We start from the raw sequence: 20,981 nt of genomic DNA on the forward strand, positions 1-20,981 counted from the left end.
CCTTGCAGAGATCTCCAGCATGTACTTGCAATGCTAACACCTACCTGCCTTTTCCTCTCCCTCGTATTAAATCTCTCCCTATCTCAACCTAACCGAGAACTGATCTTCATTCTAAGGCTACTTTCACACTAGCGTCGGAATCTCCCCGTCGCAATGCGTCGGGGAGAGATTCCGACGCTAGCGTTTGCTGCACTGCAGAACGGAGGCACCAGATGCATTTCTCCGGCGCATCCGCTGCCCCATTGTAAGGTGCGGGGAGGTGGGGGCGGAGTTCCGGCCGCGCATGCGCGGTCGGAAAAAGCGGTCCGTCAGGAGCAAAAAACATTACATGTAGCGTTTTTTGCTCCCGACGGTCCGCCAAAGCACGACGCATCCGTCGCACGACAGATGCGACGTGTGGCAATCCGTCCCAAATGCGTCGTCAATACAAGTCTATGGGGAAAAAACGCATCCTGCAAGCACTTTTGCAGGATGTGTTTTTTTCTGCAAAACAACGCATTGTGACGGATTGCAGTTAACGCTAGTGTGAAAGTAGCCTAAGGCTACTTTCACATTTCCGTCAGTAGTCGTCCGTTACAAAGCGTCGGCGCGACGTACCGACAGAAGTGTGTCCTTTCACATTTGCTGCCGGGCATGCGCAGACGGAAAAACTGGATACAACGCACAGAAAAACATTCCTTTGAAAATTTTTCCCAGACGACGGGCCGCCATAACCCGACGCAACCAGTGCACGACGGACGCAACGTGTGGCCATACTTCGCGATCCGTCGGCATTACAAGTCTATGGGAAAAAAACGCATCCTGCGGGGAAATTTGCAGGATGCGTCTTTTAACCAAAACAACGCATTGTGATGGGGAGTGCCCGACAGAAATGTGAAAGTAGCTTTAGTAGCTCTTAAAAGACCTTTTCGAACTCAGAAACTAATAAAATAAAGCACCAAACATGCTGGGCGGGTCACTCGAATATACCAAGGCGAATGCCTAAGTACTCGTCTAGTAACAAATAGCCAGAATACCGTACTATTCGTGCAGGTAATGAATAGTGCTGAATATATTCGCTCCTCACTATTAGTAACATCATTTTCACATGACCATGATGTCACCAAAGGTCATTAAGTGGATTTATCATTAGACTAGAAATGTCCTTTAACTGCAGGAGTCTTGAGGAACTGAAGAGGAGACAGGCTGGTATCTACAGTATGTGTGTATTTATGCAGTACCTGGGTATGAGCAGTGTGTGTATATTTACTTGAGTATGTGCAGTGTCTGTATATTTACCCATCTTCCGTAGCAAAAAAATAATGCCCACTATTCCCATACACATTACATTATCAAATTTGGCTGACCATAACCTAAAATGGGGGCCGTAACTATGCAATCATCTTTCATAAGGGGAGTGTAGTGGATTTGGATTATCGCGCTACATAATGCGAATGACCATGCTTTACCTACTGGAAGAAGTGCCATAATAGGAGTCTAACGAAGATGAAGGGGTCCAAATGTGGTGCTGGTGAGTTTAACCTAAAAGCTATTGAAAGGGGCAAATGGAGGCATTTGTGAAAAGAATCGTTTTGGAAACTGTGTCCGTGATTGGCTCTTGTATCATTTAGGTCTGAGCTTCTCCATCCGGAGAGTGAAGGTGGAATAGAAACATAGAAGGCTTTAGGAATTCTCAGAGTGGGGGGTAATTTTAGACAGAATGTAACTTGTTCAGAAATTGGGAATGGACCAAAGAGCGAGCTGTGATTTGTAAGTTCTTTGTGGACAGCAAGGAGCGATTGCCTCTCTGCCTCCCCAGCTGGTCCTTCAGCAGTGAACACCATATATTACATATAGAACTGTATATTATAACATGTGAAGTCCTGTAGCCAGGAGCAAGATCATTATAGCACACCCAGTGCACACATGGTATATAACAATCTGATGTCTGTAGCCACATTATATTATATGGTAATTTGAATACTGGCTGTGCTGTACTGTGTGTATAGACATCAGCCGGCCAGTAGAGTAACGAGAGTCCTATGAGCCCCGGTGGAAATTTGCAGCGCGCCCCCACTAGTATGTTGGTCAGATCTATTGGCCTCTGTAATAATGTCACCCATCTTGTAATAATGCTCACTTCCTGTGCCTTGTATGTAATAATGTCCCTGTCATGGGCCCTACATGTAATGATATCCTCCACCCTGCACACTGCATATAATAATGTCCCCATCATTTTCACTGTATGTAATAATGGTCCCAGTCCTGAGCCCTGTAACATATTAAAGTCCCCTTCCTGGGCCCTGTATGCAATAATGTCCCCGTGTTGGGCCCAGTATATAGTAATGTTCCCCGTCATTGGCCCTGTATGTAATAATGAACCCATTTTGTGCCCTGTATGTAATAATGTTCCCGTCCTGGGCCCCGTATGTAGTAATGTCCTCGTCCTAGGCCCTGTACAGAATAGGGTCCCCATCCTGGGACTTTCCTCAAACACATTTAAACAAAAAAATTAAATATTCCTCTCAACTTTCCTTGCATATTCTTTCTCCTCCATAACTTGAGCAAGGAGTGTGAGCAGCACATGGCAGTGATGTAATTTGCTGTACGCAACAGGCATGCCAACATCAGCTGCAATCCTCCGATAGGACAGGGGTCACTATATCACATTCAGCTGCAGGCGAGGAAGGTGTAGGCAGGCATGCTAGCTCCACAGGCCTGGTCGTTGTCATGTAAGCCGTGTACCGGAGTGAGCTCCCCAGGAAACAGCAAGGTCACGAAAGAGAACAATGACTCTAACACCAGTTCAATCATCAAGAAACAGTAAAAAAAAAAGTCCACAAATACTCAACCAGAAGACCGAGACTTTTGTGCTGCATAGCGTGGCGCCCTGAAATATGTGCCCGCTATAGTCACTATACCTGTGCCTACTGGCATGCCTGAATAGACCAACCGCCTATTACCTGTTAATACGCTGATCTACACATCAATTGGATGGGTGTGTAGTTTGCACTCGCCTGCATCGCTCCCACCCGGGCCAGCTCAAGTATGAGTAGCGCCCCAGGGTCCTGGTCATCACAGTAGCATTGCTTTCCTCACGGGGAGAGTGATGTTACGTTTGGAAGCCATGAAGGATATCTTTTATCAGGTAACTACCATACACATAAGAAGGGTAAATATGGGCAGCAAGGTGTTACCCGATTCATCACTACCTCCAATTCTAAGTGGGGAGAAATTAGGTCGATACTGTCAAGACACTGGTCGGTTCTGAAAACAGACCCAATTCTAAGTCAGCATCTATCTAACTATCCATTGATGATGGCTAGGCGCAGCCAAAATTTGCGAGACATACTCGTTAAGAGTCATTATGTGGTGAGCCCCCCAGAAAGGTTCGGATTAGGGAAAGCAAGGGTCGGTTTCTTCCCTTGCATGGAGTGTTTAGCATGTAGAAATCATCAGAGAGCGGTATCTTTTACATCCTCTGACGGGGTACATGAGTACAAAATCAAGGAATTTATCTCCTGTAAGAGTACTTCCGTTATTTACTATGCCAAATGTACATGTGAATTAGTATATGTAGGATTGACAACTAGGGAGTTACGTGTGAGAACACGTGAACACGTGAGAGAGATTATGGCCGCAAGGGAAGAGACTGACATGGGAAACCTAAAAACACTCCCAAGGCATTTCAGGGAAAAACACGATTGTGACCCTAGGGATCTCAAAATACGGGGCATTGATAGGATCCATACTGGCATCAGAGGCGGAGACATGAAACACCTCTTATTCCAACGTGAATGCAGGTGGGTCAATGTCTTAAACACAATGGTCCCCTTTGGACTTAATGAACAGAATAGCTTCGCATGTTTCCTCTAGGGTTATCTGGATTTAGTTTTTTATGTCTTTGTGTGTCTCTTTTTATTTGCTGTTACATAATTTGTGTGTTTTTTTCGCTATTTTATCTTTAGGCGTTCATGATGGGAGAACTATTGTTCATTGACTTCCACCGCAAATTGACGTGAGAGAATGAAAGTGGGGAACTAGATTCATCTATGGACTCACAGCACATGTCTGAAAAATCATATTACATCCACAGGATTTGTCTGTTATTTCCTTGTTATTTGTGTTTTTGTCCTCATGTTATATTGTAATATATTATAATGTGTACCTTGGCCAGTATACGCTATGATCGCACTTTTATCACTTGCACAGCACTTTGCACATTAGCACTCCTGCCTTTATACCTTTACTCACAGCGGTATTCAGACTTACACTTAGCCCTACTGTTCTTCTCTCCGGGACTTGTGCGCATGACGGTGATGTGGGCGTGACAGTGCATCGCCGCCGGCGTCCATTGGTTCGAGCGTGTGAGTCATGGTTGCCATAGAGATGGCTCCCTGGCTTCTCGCTCGGCCCGGACAGCCGAGCGGTGATGCTAGTTCCGGCGCTGACGTCATCGACGCATGCGCCGTACATTGAGTCCTGCGATTAGCCTCTGGTGCGGTGGTTGTATAAAAATCCTGCTAGTCACACACACTGCACAGCCCCCCGAAGAAGCCTACGTGAAACGCGCGTAGGGGCTGGCGCTGCCACACACACACCGCGACCACAATGGGTGAGATCCAGTCCTTTATACGATCATCTATTTATTCATGATAGGGAGCCCTCAGTGGGACTCTCCATGTGTATTACTTACTATATAGTACATTTTTGTGAACCTGTGATCTCTGGTCATTGACTGTTAGGTGTGTTTGTGTGGTACTTTGGTGTTACCGGTATCCACCATTTCACATAGTTACCTTACCATGACTGAGATTTTTGGATTTTATTCATATTTTTTATTGTTATATTATTCAATAAAGATTGTTACCTTTTATACTTTACTAGTGTTGAGCGATACCGTCCGATACTTGAAAGTATCGGTATCGGATAGTATCGGCCGATACCCGAAAAATATCGGATATCGCCGATACCGATATCCGATACCAATACAAGTCAATGGGACATCAAGTATCGGAAGGTATTCTCATGGTTCCCAGGGTCTGAAGGAGAGGAAACTCTCCTTCAGGCCCTGGGATCCATAGGGATGTGTAAAATAAAGAATTAAAATAAAAAATATTGATATATTTACCTCTCCGGCGGCCCCTGAACTCAGCGCGGGTAACCGGCAGGCTTCTTTGTTCAAAATCAGCGCTTTTAGGACCTGAGAATCACGTCCCGGCTTCTGATTGGTCGCGGGCTGCCCATGTGACCGCCACGCGACCAATCACAAGCCGCGACGTCACCGCAAGCTATTAACGCGCTCATTTTTAAAAATGAGCGCGTTAATGACTTTCAAAGACGTAGCGGCTTGTGATTGGTCGCGTGGCCGCGACCAATCACAAGCCGCTACGTCTTTGAAAGTCATTAACGCGCTCATTTTTAAAAATGAGCGCGTTAATAGCTTGCGGTGACGTCGCGGCTTGTGATTGGTCGCGGCACGCGACCAATCACAAGCCGCTACGTCTTTGAAAGTCATTAACGCGCTCATTTTTAAAAATGAGCGCGTTAATAGCTTGCGGTGACGTCGCGGCTTGTGATTGGTCGCGTGGCCGCGACCAATCACAAGCCGCTACGTCTTTGAAAGTCATTAACGCGCTCATTTTTAAAAATGAGCGCGTTAATAGCTTGCGGTGACGTCGCGGCTTGTGATTGGTCGCGGCCATGCGACCAATCACAAGCCGCTACGTCTTTGAAAGTCATTAACGCGCTCATTTTTAAAAATGAGCGCGTTAATAGCTTGCGGTGACGTCGCGGCTTGTGATTGGTCGCGTGGCGGTCACATGGGCGGCCCGCGACCAATCAGAAGCCGGGACGTGATTCTCAGGTCCTAAAAGCGCTGATTTTGAACAACGAAGCCTGCCGGTTACCCGCGCTGAGTCCAGGGGCCGCCGGAGAGGTAAATATATCAATATTTTTTATTTTAATTCTTTATTTTACACATCTCTATGTATCCGATACCGATACCCGATACCACAAAAGTATCGGATCTCGGTATCGGAATTCCGATACCGCAAGTATCGGCCGATACCCGATACTTGCGGTATCGGAATGCTCAACACTATACTTTACACGACAGTTTCGTGACTCCTTCTTCAGATGAAATACATACACATAACATGTTCACACTCCAGGCCACAAGGCGAGCTTTTGATCCTATTTACTAGGTGACTCCCCTGCATATGCATATATATTGTGGTTTTGGAGGGAAAGTGAGTCAGAGAAAGTGCCAGAGAGCAGACTGGAGCAGGAGAGGAGAGAAGGAGAGATGCAGGAGAGAGAAGCACAGGAGAGTAACATCACGGGAGACCAGCTAAGAGCAGGCTGCCTCCCTCTGAGGCGCAGATCACCAGTAGCCGGACCACCGAGGTGGTAAAGACTCTACGACTTACAGCAGAATCCGGCAGGACAGCTGAACTGTGAGTTACCTGTCTGCCTTAATACTCAGGAGGCACGGTGACACCTATAGATCCCGGGGCGTGCTAAAGTCCCTGTAAAAAGGCTCAAGTCACCAGTCATATGGGTTATGTCCTATTCTATATGGGGGACAGAGAGAAGAACTGTGAGGACCTTATTTGAAGCCATAGACAGTAAGGAACTACAACACCACCGCTGGAGGAAGGCTTTTAACTCCACCTGGTAGAGGGGACTCTGGATTCGCTTCCAAGCCGGCCGGACCCTGCCTGCCCTGTGATCTGGTACCCTGGACTGTGGCTGCCTGAAGTCTTCAGCAAACAAGGTAAAGAGACTGCAAAGTGTTTCCTCTCTTTTTATAAATAATTTGGAATACAAATTTTGATTTTATATATTTTCCTGAGCTGGATTCCTTTCTTCATTTTCATCGTTCCTAGAGAGCTTTGGCAAAAGCCCTTTCCGTGCTCGGACTGATTCAATCCTATGGAGAATATTCAAGAAGGGTGAGCTGAATTTTTTTTTTTGTGTGTGTATTTTTAAAGAGACTGCAAACCTGTGTCCTCGTTCTTTACTGCGCCATTCACCTTCTTCCGTCTACACTCCGGGAGCCCTGGGGATACACTTCACCTGTGGGAACTTATACCATCTAGCTGCCATAACATAACCCCAGAGGACCCCTTAAAGCAGCATCGGTCCCCACTGACCGAATACCACAGGTGGTGTCACGAACAAAAACTCTATTTACCAAATCCCTTTAAAGACTTTCCCCTTTTACATGGGCGCCCAGGGCCACGGACCGGGTTACCACCGTGACATCCCCCTGTGAACACCGGACCCGGTACCGGGTACCCCACGGCCCTGGCGGGCGACTCATATGGCCTGAAGTCGGTTGCGTGTCTTGACAGATGTGAATTGTAACTTTATGGCAAGCACAGAATACTTTATGAGAAAGAAATATGTGACGTAACAGCAAAGCTGAATGTCCCAGGTGGTGATCTTGGCAGTAATTGTGGCCTGAAACTGTCAATTTGCCTAACTAACAAAGGGCCCTCTCTCAGTTTCTAAAAGTCTATAACTAAATGCACAGATGTCCAAGGGTACATCCAGGATAGTATGTCACTGATATATCAGACACTATGACCTTTTTCATTTGTTGTGCAGTTCATGTATATGGATGAGTTGGTTGAGTGAGTATGTGTGGCACCCCAGGAGTTCGGGTACCACAGTGGTGCTGCTTCCTCTCTGGGAGGGTAATGCCATGCCTGGAGACAGGAGGGATCCCTTTGGCAGGTAATCTTACATACAACACATTGTGCCTCCAAGCCAGAAGGGGGAGCTCAAAACCCGGTTTAAGGGGAACTTTCCTATATAAATCCTGGTCTGGAGGAGGAGTTAGTTAGTCTGGGAGAGACAAGAGACAGTGAAGGAGCAGAGAGGAACAGAAGAACTAGAGGAGGCTGCGATTGGGCCCCTAAAAGCTGAGCGCAGAAAATGGGAATCGGGAACCCGAGGCTGTGTGGAACTGCAAGCTCCACAGCAGAATTGAAGGGCAGAGAGCTTAAAGTAACCTGCCCACATGAAACCTGAGGTACAGCAGCATTCCAGAGCCCGGCGTGACCGTGTTAAGAGACCCCAGAGAAATGGCTCAAGTTGCCTACCATACAGGTACTGTCCCAGCACAGGAGAGCAGGAGAACCTTGTTAGGACACTACAGGCAGCAACGCACTAATAGTCAGCGCAAAGTGGAAGCCTACCAAACTGACCTGGCAAAGGGATTTCCTCTTGTCTTCAGGCTGCCTGGACCCCATCTACACCTGTTGCCGGTACTCTAGATTGAGGCTGTCCAACTACAGTAAACCAGGTAAAGACTGCAACCCTGTGTCCTCCGTTTATTTACCAGCAACCCATCATCCTTGCCCACTACACTGGGATCCCTTGGGACACCGCTTCACCTGTGGGTAGCATTATCATCTTGCTGCAGTAACATCGCCCCATAGGACCCCTTTAAACAGCGTTGGACCCCTCAGACCGAGAGCCACAGGTGGTGTCATGAACACAAACTATATTCAAAACCCCTTTAAAGACCTTTCCCTTTTACTTGAGCGCCCAGGGCCACGGACCGGGTTGCTACCACCGTGACCATCCCTTTAACTGCGACTGGACCCGGTACCAAGTATCCCCACTGCCCTGGCGGGCGACTCAGCTTGGCATCATGAACAGGATTTTGTGCCCTGACATCGCCAGGTACTGTGTGCCAGAGACTGTGACCATTGGCCTGTAGGCCGCAATTGCCACGCAGCGTGGAGCGCGAGGGGATGAAGGAGACGTACCTTCATGGGCAGAGCCAGCAAAAGAGTGCAAAGAGGAAGAGGGCACCTCGCTGCCAGGAGAGCTGCAAGTGAGGATGCCGTTCAGGGAAGCCGCAAGGGAGGACGCCGGGGAGCCCCGGAAGGAAGACCGGAAGGAGCGACTTACCGCACACAGGAGGGATCGCTGCAGACTCCGGTGGCAAGATATCAGCCCTGCAAGGTTAGCAAAGTGGAAAGGGACATGTCTGACCATGGAGGAGAATTAGTGGCGGACGCAGCCGCAGACCCCATGATGCCCCCAGGCCCCACGGTGGATGCAGCCGCAGGCCCCATGATGCCCCCAGGCCCCGCGGTGCCTGTAGCTCCTGCAAACCAGCAGGACACCACCACAGTAACAGCTCCTATAATGCAGCTATCCATACCTTATATACCAGGAGCGGCCGGGCTTCCACAATATTTTGGGTAGTCCCATGCGTTGAGTGACTTTAAAGAAAGGCTCTGCAGCCTATTTGAAGTATATCCCCTGACAGAACATCAAAAGATCAGGTTCCTAACTGGCCAACTAATTGGCGCAGCACAAAGAGAAGTAAAATCCTGGCCGAGTATGGAAAAAGGAACTGTTAAGCAGATATTTGCCAAACTTAAAACCACTTTTGACACCCGCACCGCTGCAGAAATCAAAATGAGGTTTTTCGGCTGAAAACAAAGAGCACAGGATAGCATACGGGACTATGGCCTTAATCTCTAGAAGTAACTACGGGCCATTAAACAGGTTGACCCTAACAGCGTGCAGGATGGGGACAAGCTATTAAAGGAGCAGTTCATTAAGGGACTCCTGTCCGGCACCCACAGGACACAGCTGCGCATCCTGGCCTTGCAAAACCCTGACCTGGACTTTGCACATTTTAAAGACATGGCTATTCGGGTGCTGCAAGAACCACTTCCCAGCCGCACAGTACCCCCTAGGCATCCCGCAATCACATACCACCAGGAGGTGGCATCTTTTCATCAGGCCCCCTGAGGCTGATGCACAGATCTTGGATGAGGATCCCTCAGCAGGACTGGGCCTCTAAGTGCAGGAACTGACTAAAAGCATAGCTGCACTAGCCAAAATCATGCAGTCCCTGCAGGAATCCCCAAAGGAGAAAATCCAGCTGGCTTCCAATCTGAAGGACGTCCCTTGGCGACGACAGAAGAGGATCCCACCGATCAGAGGAAGAGACAATGACCGCTATCATCAGAACGGACGACCCATTTGCCGCCGCTGAAACCAGGCAGGACACATCGCAAGGTTCTGCCATTTAAACGAGCAACCCCTGGGGCAGAGGGCCAACCCCCAGGTATAGGACGACCAGGCCCACAAAGTTGGCGAGCTGAGTATATCGGAGGACGACCGGTCCTCCCCATTGTGATCGACGGCATCCCGATAAATGCTTTACTAGACAACAGCTCTCAGGTGACAACTATGCTTTACATTCTCTGTAAACAATATTGGGCTGACTCAGACATTACCCGTGGCCCAGATAGTGATTTGACAATAGTATCCAGTAATGGTCAGCCTTTGCCACAAGTGGGGTACAAGGAGATCACTATTAAGGTGGGGCGGTAGAATTGAAGGCCCAAGGACTGGTGAGTATTGATATTGACCATAGAGAATGTAACCCCATGATGACCTTAGGTACTGATGTCATAGAAAATTGTCTTGCCGAGGTTATTGTCTTGTTACAACAGGTGGCTGAAACTGCTGGTTCCAGTGAGCAGCGAGTCCTGCAAAAGGAAATCAGAGCCCTGATGCAGAGACAACAAGTAGAAATGTCTGGTGGAGAATTTGGCCGTGTCACAGTGAGTGATCCGATCCCCTTTGCAACACCCCCCAGGAGTGAAATGTTAATTTGGTGTCGGGCAGCAATAGGCCTCAGAGGTTAAGACTACCAGGCCCTGGAAGAACCTGTGTATTCGGACAGTAGGCCCACCATCCTGACAGCCAGAGGGGTGGTTGATGTCTTCAAAGGGAGGGTACCAGTACGTGTCCTTAACTGTGGAGAGAAAGAGGTCCACTTATCCAGATATGCAACATTTGCTAAATTGTTCACTGTTAATAATAATGCAATACAGGCAACAGAACCCTTGGTCCCGTCAGACCAGGCGGAGGACAATGCCTCTGCAGGACAGTTGGAGGAATGGTGCCAGAAGTTACACATGGGCACTGACTCTACCCCATCACACCAAAAACATGGGGCTTACCAGCTGGTCCATGAGTACGAGCGGGTAAACACCCACTAGATTTTGGGCAGGTAAAAGGAGTTCAACATCATATCCCCACTGGAGGTCATCTGACCATTAAAGATAGGTACTGGCCTGTACCTCCAGCTCACTACCAATGTGCCAAGAGTATGTTATTGGGGTTCAGTAACGCCAGCTGCTCCCCTGCTGTGTGCGGCAAGTACTCCACTCAGTTTCTAGCATTGACCCTGGGCTCCAACACCGCCAGTTGTTGCCCGGAAGTGCTGTCTGCACCGTCAACAGCTGCTCCTCTGTTATTGGGATTCCATAACGCCAGCTGCTCTCCTGCTGTGTGTGTGGCAAGTTCTACTGCTCCCTCCACACTAAGACTACAACAGATATTAAACTAGCTTCAATTAGGCCTTGGCCTACATTTTGTTTCGAGCATTGACCCGGGGATCCAACACCACCAGTTGCTGCTCGGAAGTGCCATCTGCACAGTCAACACTTGCTGCCGTGTTATTGGGGTTCAGTAACGCCAGCTGCTCCCCTGCTGTGTGTGCGGCAAGTTCTCCACTCAGTTTCTAGCATTGACCCTGGGCCCCAACACCGCCAGTTTCTGCCCGGTAGTGCTGTCTGCATAGTCAACAGTTGCTCCTCTGTTACTGGGGTTCAGTAACGCCAGCTGCTCCCCTGCTGTGTGCGGAAAGTTCTCCACTCAGTTTCTAGCATTTACCGTGGCCTCCAACACCACCAGTTGTTGCCCGGAAGTGCTCTCTGCACAGTCAACAGTTGCTCCTATGTTATTGTGGTTCAGTAACGCCAGCTGTTCCCCTGCTGTGTGTACGGCAAGTTTTCCTGCTCCCTCCACACTAAGACTACAACAGATATTAAACTAGCTCCAATTCGGCCTCGGCCTACACTCTGCTTCTAGCATTGACCTTGGGCTCCAACACCGCCAGTTGCTGCTCGGAATTGCCGTCTGCAGTGTCAACACTTGCTGCTGTGTTATTGGGGTTCAGTAACGTCAGCTGATCCCCAGCCGTGTATCCGGCAACTTCTCCTGCTCCCTCCACACTCACACTACTACAGAAATTAAAGGGAACCTATCCCCCCAGGCGTTTGTAACTGAAAGAGCCACCTTGTGCAGCACTAATACTGCATTTGGATAAGGTGGCTCTTTTAGTTATGCTCCTTGCACATGCTGAACTAAGCACTTATAAAATGTGCCTCCTCATACCGTGAATGTCCCAGAGGCGGGATTTTCCTTCCTAATCAGACACGGCACAGTCGTCATTCATACGCCCTTCGCGCCGTGCGCCGCCTCCTGAGCGTTGTTTGAATCTGTCCCGGAGCCTGCACTGTTATGTTATCCCTTGGCCATGCGCAGTTAGCACTGCCCATCTTCTGACATCATTTGATGTCAGGCTGACTGCGCCTGTGCGGTCGCGCTGCCCGAGATCCCGCCCCGAGATCAGTGTCTTCTGATTTATTCACACTGCGGGGCTGGGATTCACGGGCATGCGCAGTGCATATCTTCACCTCTCACTCATCTCCCTCCGCCTTCTTCAGACTGTGTGGCATCAGCTGATCCCTAAGCACATGCCACGGCGATTAAGGATCAGCTGACGGCGCACAGTCTGAAGAAGGCGGAGGGAGATGAGTGAGAGGCGAAGATATGCTCTGCGCATGCCCATGAATTCCGGCCCCGCAGAGTGAATAAATCAGAAGACACTGCGGGGCGGGATCTCGGGCAGTGCGGCCGCACAGGCGCAGTCAGCCTGACAACAAATGATGTCAGAAGACGGGCAGCGCTAACTGTGCATGCCCAGGGGATAACATTACAGCGCAGGCTCCGGGACAGATTCAAACAACGCTGAGGAGGCAGCGCCCTGCGCCAAGGGGGTATGACTGATGGCTGTGCTGCGTCTCATTAAGAAGGAAAGTCCCGCCTCCGGGACGGTTTCACAGAATGAGGGAGCACATTTTATAAGTGTTAACATTAGCATGTGCAAGGAGCATAAGTAAAAGAGCCACCATTTCCTTGTGCAGCATTAGTGCTGCACATGGTTGCTATTTTAGTTGTAAGTGCCTAGGGGGGTAAAGGTTCCCTTTCTGCAAAGCTGCTTTCTGGCACGGGTACCTCCTGCTTAGTAACCGGTATCCAGTACCGTCAGCTGGTCCTCAGTAGTTCCATTGGCTCTTGTACCTTCTGCTACCCATCCTGGTTCCAGTACCGTCAGCTGGTTCTAGGCAGAGCCTTTGGCTCAGGTGCCTCCTTCTGGGTATCCAAGTTCCACCAATGTCTGGTGGTCCTTGGCAGTGCTTTCTGGCACGGGTACCTCCTGCTTAGTAACCGGGTTCCAGTACCGTCAGCTGGTCCTCGGTAGTTCCATTGGCTCTTGTACCTTAGGGTAGCCATCCAGGTTCCAGTACCGTCAGCTGTTTCTCGGCAGTTCCTCAGCCTTCTTGTACCTTCTGCTACATTTCCAAGTTCAAGACCCTAAAGACGACGACCCTGAAGACCACCCTAAAGAAGACGACGACCCCGGAGACGACGACCTTGGAGGCAATGACCCTGGAGATGACGACCCTGAAGACCAAGAAGCAGAAGAACAAGAAGCTGCAGAGCAAAAAGCAGAAGAACATTAAGCATAAGACTAAAAATCAGAGCAAAAGATATTATCTAAATTATAAGCAGAGGAAGACTAACAGTGTATGGGGGTGAGTCTGTTACTCCTCGTGGTGCTCCTGAAAAAAACCTGCTGCTGCAAGCCAAACTGAACGCGGACAAATCCTGGTGTAAATCTTTTGTGACAGGCAGAACGGAAGGTGTAATCTTCAAACTTTTATAGATAACAACTACAGGAATGCCTGTCACAAATAAGAATATGATGAAGAAGAAGAATATGAAGAAGATGAAGAAGTAGAATATGATGAAGAATATTTGAATAAAACGAATATGAAGAATGTAAAAAAAGAATAATAGGAAGAAGTTGAAGAAGAGGAAGATGGATAAGGTGAAGGAGAAGTTGATGAAAAAGATGCTGCTGCTGAGGATGATGAAGAAGAAAGTGTGGGAGAAGTAAAAAAAGAAGGTGAAGAGCATGGAATTAGTGAAACATAAATATCTGACAAAATATAAAAAATTTTAACATAGTCAATATCTTTGTAACTCCGAACGTCTTAAATAAAATGTAATTCCTGCTATTCCATTTGATTGGGTTAAACCTCTTTGCCTTTAGTGTCTCCTCCAACTCCCCCAATACATTCTACGTTATTCTTAGTTGTTTTCCTTCACGTAGAATTAACCTACAAGGAAAGAAAGGGTTTATTTTAATTCCAATATTTTTGTCCCATTGACTTGCATTGGTATCGAATATCGGCGATATCCGATATTTTTTGAATATCGGCCGATCCAATCCGATACCGATATTTCCGAATATCGGAAGGTATCGCTCAACACTACTGAGGACACTATTGACATAGTACAATCTCAGGTTGTCACATCCGTGGATAAGATGACTTTTCCTGTACATGATGACAACCTGCTGTCTCATAGAGTAAGCCATACATGAGCCGCTGAGGAAGCACGCTCACTGGGGAACGCTACACGTGTGATGCAGGGACATCAGAGGCTCATTAGAAGCTTTTCTATGCTCCAGGGGCTTCTGTTACTGTAATTAGTGTGACTGCACCAAAACAACTGCGACAACAAAATGTACAAGAACGAGGACTAATCGCCATGTAGCGTGTGACAATGAGCGATATCTATCTAAAAAAACCAAGTCCCTTTGTGATTTACTTCCTACTGCATGGACATTGCGCAGGTAACAAGCACCAGGCGCTGATAGCAATGAGTATCATTTGCTCCTGATAGGCGAGCCACTTGTTTTATTATAGTTCACCTCTTCCTTGCTTTAGGCAATTACACTGAAAGGGGTTTACGGGACTTTTATATTTGATTTTATTATGGGGCTAAGTACTTACAGGTAGGTAATTGCTAATTACTTGCTTGTTCTGCCTGGCGCTGATCTGTGTCGGCTCAGCAGGGTTTCTGATTTGACTTTTTTTTATTTTTCCTGGACAACTTATCAAATAATCCAGGACACACAATATTTTCTATGGCACATTGGAAAAATATAATAAATCATTCTGATTATATAAATGTTACGTGTATACAGCCTATAATTCTGATATCAGCTGCGTTAATTGTAAACTGTAAATGATGACAATTACAGTCAAAATAATTCGCAACATTTTCTTTAGTTTCAAAAAAATCACGGACATCTTAATTTTTTTTTAACGGATAAGGCAAAAAAAAGTTATTTTTTACGGACTGTCCTGAAATTCCAGACGGTTGGCAACCCAGCGAACCAGTGCGGTCACGAATATCTATAAGTGAGGGGGTAAGAAAGAAAAAAATACTAGGCCCCATTCACCAATGGCTATTTTTTGTCTTCTGGTATTCGTTGATGTATTTTGCATTACATCCTTAAAAATGACAGGTGCTTTATGAATTTTGTACAAACACCTTGAAATGTCCCTAATTTTTGGCGCGACTTTAATGACTTTAGGGCTACGTTCCCATGATGAACTTTTGACTTTTGAACTTGACTTTTTGATGTTGCAGAATTCAGTCTGATTATTTATCGGATTGCAGTTGTCCGATTTCATCGCAAGTGTGAGTGAGACCTTAGGGTTAAAATCAAGTCCTATCTTGCAGCATACTGGGTAGTTTTATACCAGAGACCTGCGGCAGTCCTCTAGAATGTGGGAAAATGCTCACTTCAAATAAGTCCTCGTAGTTTAATGCGCTCAATAGTCTTTATGTGTCTGAAACAAAGTCTATCTGTATCCAGAACATAAACCGCACATCCAGTGTATCAGCTTCTGCGTGTAAATTCCGCGCTGTTGGTCCAGCACACGGCTGCCACCTGGTGGACAATAGCGGCTCTGCAGAATTTGGAAATAACCAGAAACCGTTGTTGCTCAGGTAACAGCTTGGCTTCTAATGAGTAACAGTCAGCTCAGCTAGAGAGGAGAGGAGAGGCGTGTATGCTTACAGACAGGGGCAGAGGAGAGGAGTACATGCTCACAGAGAGGAGTGCAAGCTCACAGAGAGAGGAGCTCATGCTCAGAGGTGAGTGTGCGTATTCCAGGACGCCTTGCTGTCAGGCACGGTGTGATCCTTGTGCGCTGATGCTCAGGTTACCTTGTTCTGATCTTGTTTCCTGGAAGCTTTCAGTGGAAGCCATGAAATGTAACAACAGTTGTAGCAGAGCTGAGTTTGTCAGTGGGTGATTATTATTATTATTTATTTATATAGCACCACTGATTCCATGGTGCTGTACATGAGAAGGGGTTACATACAAATTACAGATATCACTTACAGTAAGCAGAGTAACAATTACAGACTGATACAGAGGGGTGAAGACCCTGCCCTTGTGGGCTTACATTCTACAGGATGGTGGGGAAAGACACAATAGGTTGAGGGTTGCAGGAGCTGCGGTGTTGGTGAGGCGGTAGCTCTGGTGTTGGTGAGGCGGTAGCTCCAGTAGTGGTGAGGAGGCAGCGGGGTCAGTGCAGGCTGTAAGCTTTCCTGAAGAAGTGGCTTTTCAGGTTCCGTCTGAAGGATCTAATTGTGGTGAATGAACGTGTTGGGGCACAGAATTCCAGAGGATGGGGGATATTCGGGAGAAGTCTTGGAGGCAATTGGGTGAAGAGTGAATAATCGTAGAGGAGAGAAGGAGGTCTTGGGAGGACCGGAGATCACGTGAGGAAAGATATTGAGAGATTAGTTTGGAAATATATGGAGGACACAGGTTATGGATGGCTTTGTAGGTCAGAGATAGTAGTTTAAACTGGATTCTGGGACATCGGGAGCCAGTGAAGAGATTTGCAAAGAGGTGAAGCAGGAGTGTAGCGAGGAGACAGATGAATTAGTCGGGCAGCAGAGTAAGGACTGCGAGAGCGTTTGCAGGGAGGCCACAGAGGAGGGTGTTGCAGTAGTCGAGGCAGGATATGATGAGGGAATGCACAAGCATTTTGGTAGAGTGTGGGTTGAGGAAAGGACGGATTCTGGAAATATTTTTGAGCTGGAGGCGACAGGAGGTATCAAGAGCTTGGATGTGTGGTTTGAAGGACAGGGCAGAGTCAAGGGTTACTCCGAGGCAGCGGACTTCCGGTACGGGGGAAAGTCTGAATTCATTTATTGTGATAAATAGATCAGGTAGGGAAGATGTGCGAGATGGAGGAAAGATAATTAGTTCGGTTTTGTCCACATTGAGTTTGAGGAAGCGAGAGGAGAAGAAGGAGGATATGACTGATAGACACTCCGGGATTCTGGACCGCAGAGAGGTGACATCTGGGCCAGAGAGGTAGATCTGAGTGTCATCAGCATGCAGGAGGTACTGGAATCCATAGGACTGATTGATCGGTTTCTGTTATTATTCTCACACCAGTGATATTACAATGTAATACTGTGCTGTTCTGCATTAAGCTGTGTGCACACAACCAGTTTTTGGCGCTGCGTATTTTTGCTACATCAGAAGTGCAGCGTCTTAGTCTTCGTGCCCACAATCAGGAATAGCCGAATTTTGGCCGCCGCTCATCTAGTTTCCGCTGCAGATATTGGCCAGTTGAATTTCATTAGGTGCGGTGAATCCGCATGTAGTACTGACAAACACAGCGTAAAACGCTGCTATTCCTGATTATGGGGACGCAGCCTCACATTTCCAGCAGAGTAGATGGGATTTATGGAAATCTTCTGCCCACTGTGCTATATTCTTTACTCAGTGCAAACTGACCTGTGGTTCATGTTTCAAATCTACATGTCAGTTTTCCTTGCAGTACGCTAAGTTTTATGTGCAGATTTTTCCCATAGACTTGAATTAGATGAGAACAATCTGCAGCTAAAAAATACACATGCGTTAAAATGCATGTAATCTGCACAGGACCATGTCAAAGTTTTTTCAAAGAAAAATACCAGGAAGTGCAAGGGTATGGGCGCACAGTCAGGAATGGCTCAGGATTTGATCAGGATTTGATGCAGGTGAAATCTGCACCAAATCTGCATCTGAGGTCACTGGCAGGTCACCTGCGTTTTTGATGCATTTTTTACATGCATTTTTTTCATTGCATGCATTTTTTTTGTTACTACAAATAAAGCTAATTGAAAGTTGGCTTCTGGGAAGGAAAAAAGTGTTTTCCTGTTTGCAGATATATTGGGATATGTTCCCACGGACAGCATACGCTGCGGGTTGGATGCTGCATACATCCGCAGCGTCCAACCCACAGCGGCCAAATGTTACAGCATAGTGGATGGTATTTCAAGAAATCCCATTCCCACTATGTGTGCACCAATGTCCGCGGCTCACCCGCCGAGACGAACATGCAGCACGTCTTTCCAGACTGCAGCATATCACTTTATGTAGCAGAGACGCTCAGTCTCCGCTGGGTAATTTACCCATACACTTTCATTAGATGCGGTAAAACCACATTATCTTCCTAGTCGCATGCATATTAAAAGGAACCTGTCACCCCCAAAATCGAAGGTGAGCTAAGGCCACCGGCATCAGGGGCTTATCTACAGTATTATGTAATGCTGTAGATAAGCCCTCGATGTATCATGAAAGATGAGAAAAAGAGGTTTGAATATACACACCCAGGGGCGGTCCTTCTGCGGTCCGGTCCGATGGGCGTCGTGGTCCGGGGCCTCCCATCTTTTTACGATGACGTCCTCTTCTTGTCTTCACGCTCCGGCACAGGCGTACTTTGTGTGCCCTGTTGAGGGCAGAGCAAAGTACTGCAGTGTGCAGGCGCCGGGAAAGGTCAGAGAGGCCCGACACCTGCACACTGCAGTACTTTGCTCTGCCCTCAACAGGTCAGACAAAGTACGCCTGCGCCGGAGCTGCAGCGTGAAAACAAGAAGAGGATGTCATCCTATGAAGATGGGAGGCCCCGGACCGGTCCGCGACGCCCATCGGATCGTACTGCCTACCCAGGTGAGTATAATCTAACCTCTTTTTCCTCATCTTTCAGGATACATCGGGGCTTATCTACAGCATTACAAAATGCTGTAGATAAGCCCCTAATGCTGGTGGGCTTAGCTCACCTTCGATTTTGGGGGTGAAAGGTTCCGTTTAATATTGTGACACAGCCGGAAGTAACATGGCACAGGAAGTGGAGGAAAGCACAGAGAGAGGTCCCCTCCTTTTTTAATAAATAAGTAAATAAATAATAATTTTCAAAAAATAGTGTGGGTCCCCCTATATATGTTAACCAGCCAGAGTAAAGCGGACTACTGGGACTGGTATTTCAGGCTGGTAAGGATCCAATCTCCATGAACCTTGCCAACCTAATAACACCCGACTGGTTAGTAGTGTTGAGCGATACCGTCCGATACTTGAAAGTATCGGTATCGGATAGTATCGGCCGATACCCGAAAAATATCGGATATCGCCGATACCGATATCCGATACCAATACAAGTCAATGGGACATCAAGTATCGGAAGGTATTCTCATGGTTCCCAGGGTCTGAAGGAGAGGAAACTCTCCTTCAGGCCCTGGGATCCATAGGGATGTGTAAAATAAAGAATTAAAATAAAAAATATTGATATGCTCACCTCTCCGGCGGCCCCTGGACTTCACACTGCTAACCGGGAGGCTTCTTTGTTTAACCCCTTAGCGACCGCCGATACGCCTTTTAACGGCGGCCGCTAAGGGTACTTAAACCACAGCGCCGTTAATTAACGGCGCTGTGGAAAAAGTGTATAGCGCCCCCCACAGGCCGATTTTCTCCGGGGTCTCGGCTGCCGAGGGTAGCCGAGACCCCAGAGAACATGATTCGGGGGGTTTTTAACCCTCCCCGCATTTGCGATCGCCGGTAATTAACCGTTTACCGGCGATCGCAAAAAAAAAAAAAAAAAAAAAAAAAAAAGCGATCTCTTTTTAATTTCTCTGTCCTCCGATGTGATCGCACATCGGAGGACAGAGAAAAGGGGTCCCAGGTGGCCCCCCAATACTCACCTAGCTCCCCCGATGCTCCTCGTGTCTCCCGGTGGGCGCCGCCATCTTCAAAATGGCGGGCGCATGCGCAGTGCGCCCGCCGGCCGGCACCGGGAGAATCTTTGGGGTCTCGGCTGCCTGGGGTAGCCGAGACCCCAAAGAGCATGATCGGGGGTCGGTTTTAGCGACCCCTGTTTTGCGATCGCCGGTAATTAACTGTTTACCGGCGACCGCAAAAAAAAAAAAAAAAAGTAAAGTGTAATTCTCTGTCCTCTGATGTGATCGCACATCAGAGGACAGAGAAATAGGTGGATTCGGGGACCCTAGCATACTCACCTAGGTCCCTGGATCCTCTTGCTGCTCCTCCTGGCCGCCGGCAGAAGAACATGGCGGACGCATGCCCAGTGCGCCCGCCATCTGTCTCCATCTGCCGGCCGGCAGGAGAACAGCGGTTAGGGCTAAAATTAGGGTTAGGGTTAGGGGTAGGGTTAGGGGTAGGGTTAGGGGTAGGGTTAGGGGTAGGGGTAGGGTAGGGGTAGGGTTAGGGTTAGGGGTAGGGTTAGGGGTAGGGTTAGGGGTAGGGTTAGGGGTAGGGGTAGGGTTAGGGGTAGGGTTAGGGTTAGGGTAGGGGTAGGGTTAGGGCTAGGGTTAGGTTAGGGGTAGGGTTACGGCTAGGGTTAGGTTAGGGGTAGGGTTAGGTTAGGGGTAGGGTTACGGCTAGGGTTAGGTTAGGGGTAGGGTTAGGTTAGGGGTAGGGTTAGGGTTAGGGGTAGGGTTAGGTTAGGGGTAGGGTTAGGTTAGGGTTAGGGGTAGGGTTAGGGCTAGGGTTAGGGCTAGGGTTGGGGCTAAATTTAGGGTTAGGGTTGGGGCTAAATTTAGGGTTAGGGTTGGGGCTAAATTTAGGGTTAGGCTTCTTTCACACTTACGTCGGTACGGGGCCGTCGCAATGTGTCGGCCCGACATACCGACGCACGTTGTGAAAATTGTGCACAACGTGGGCAGCAGCT

At 48.0% G+C, this 20,981-nt stretch overlaps 1 protein-coding gene across 1 annotated transcript in view; it reads left to right on the top strand.

Moving 5' to 3' along the window:
* Positions 1-15,958: 15,958 nt before the first annotated feature.
* Positions 15,959-20,981, top strand: part of DZIP1L (DAZ interacting zinc finger protein 1 like) — a 164,651-nt gene continuing 159,628 nt past the window's right edge. The window contains exon 1 of the mRNA XM_069727944.1: positions 15,959-16,107. The gene's annotated coding sequence lies outside the window, so the exon portion shown is untranslated. The remainder of the gene's footprint in view (positions 16,108-20,981) is intronic.

Source organism: Ranitomeya imitator, chromosome 5 (genome assembly GCF_032444005.1).
Source record: "Ranitomeya imitator isolate aRanImi1 chromosome 5, aRanImi1.pri, whole genome shotgun sequence".
NCBI classification, from domain to species: domain Eukaryota; kingdom Metazoa; phylum Chordata; class Amphibia; order Anura; family Dendrobatidae; genus Ranitomeya; species Ranitomeya imitator.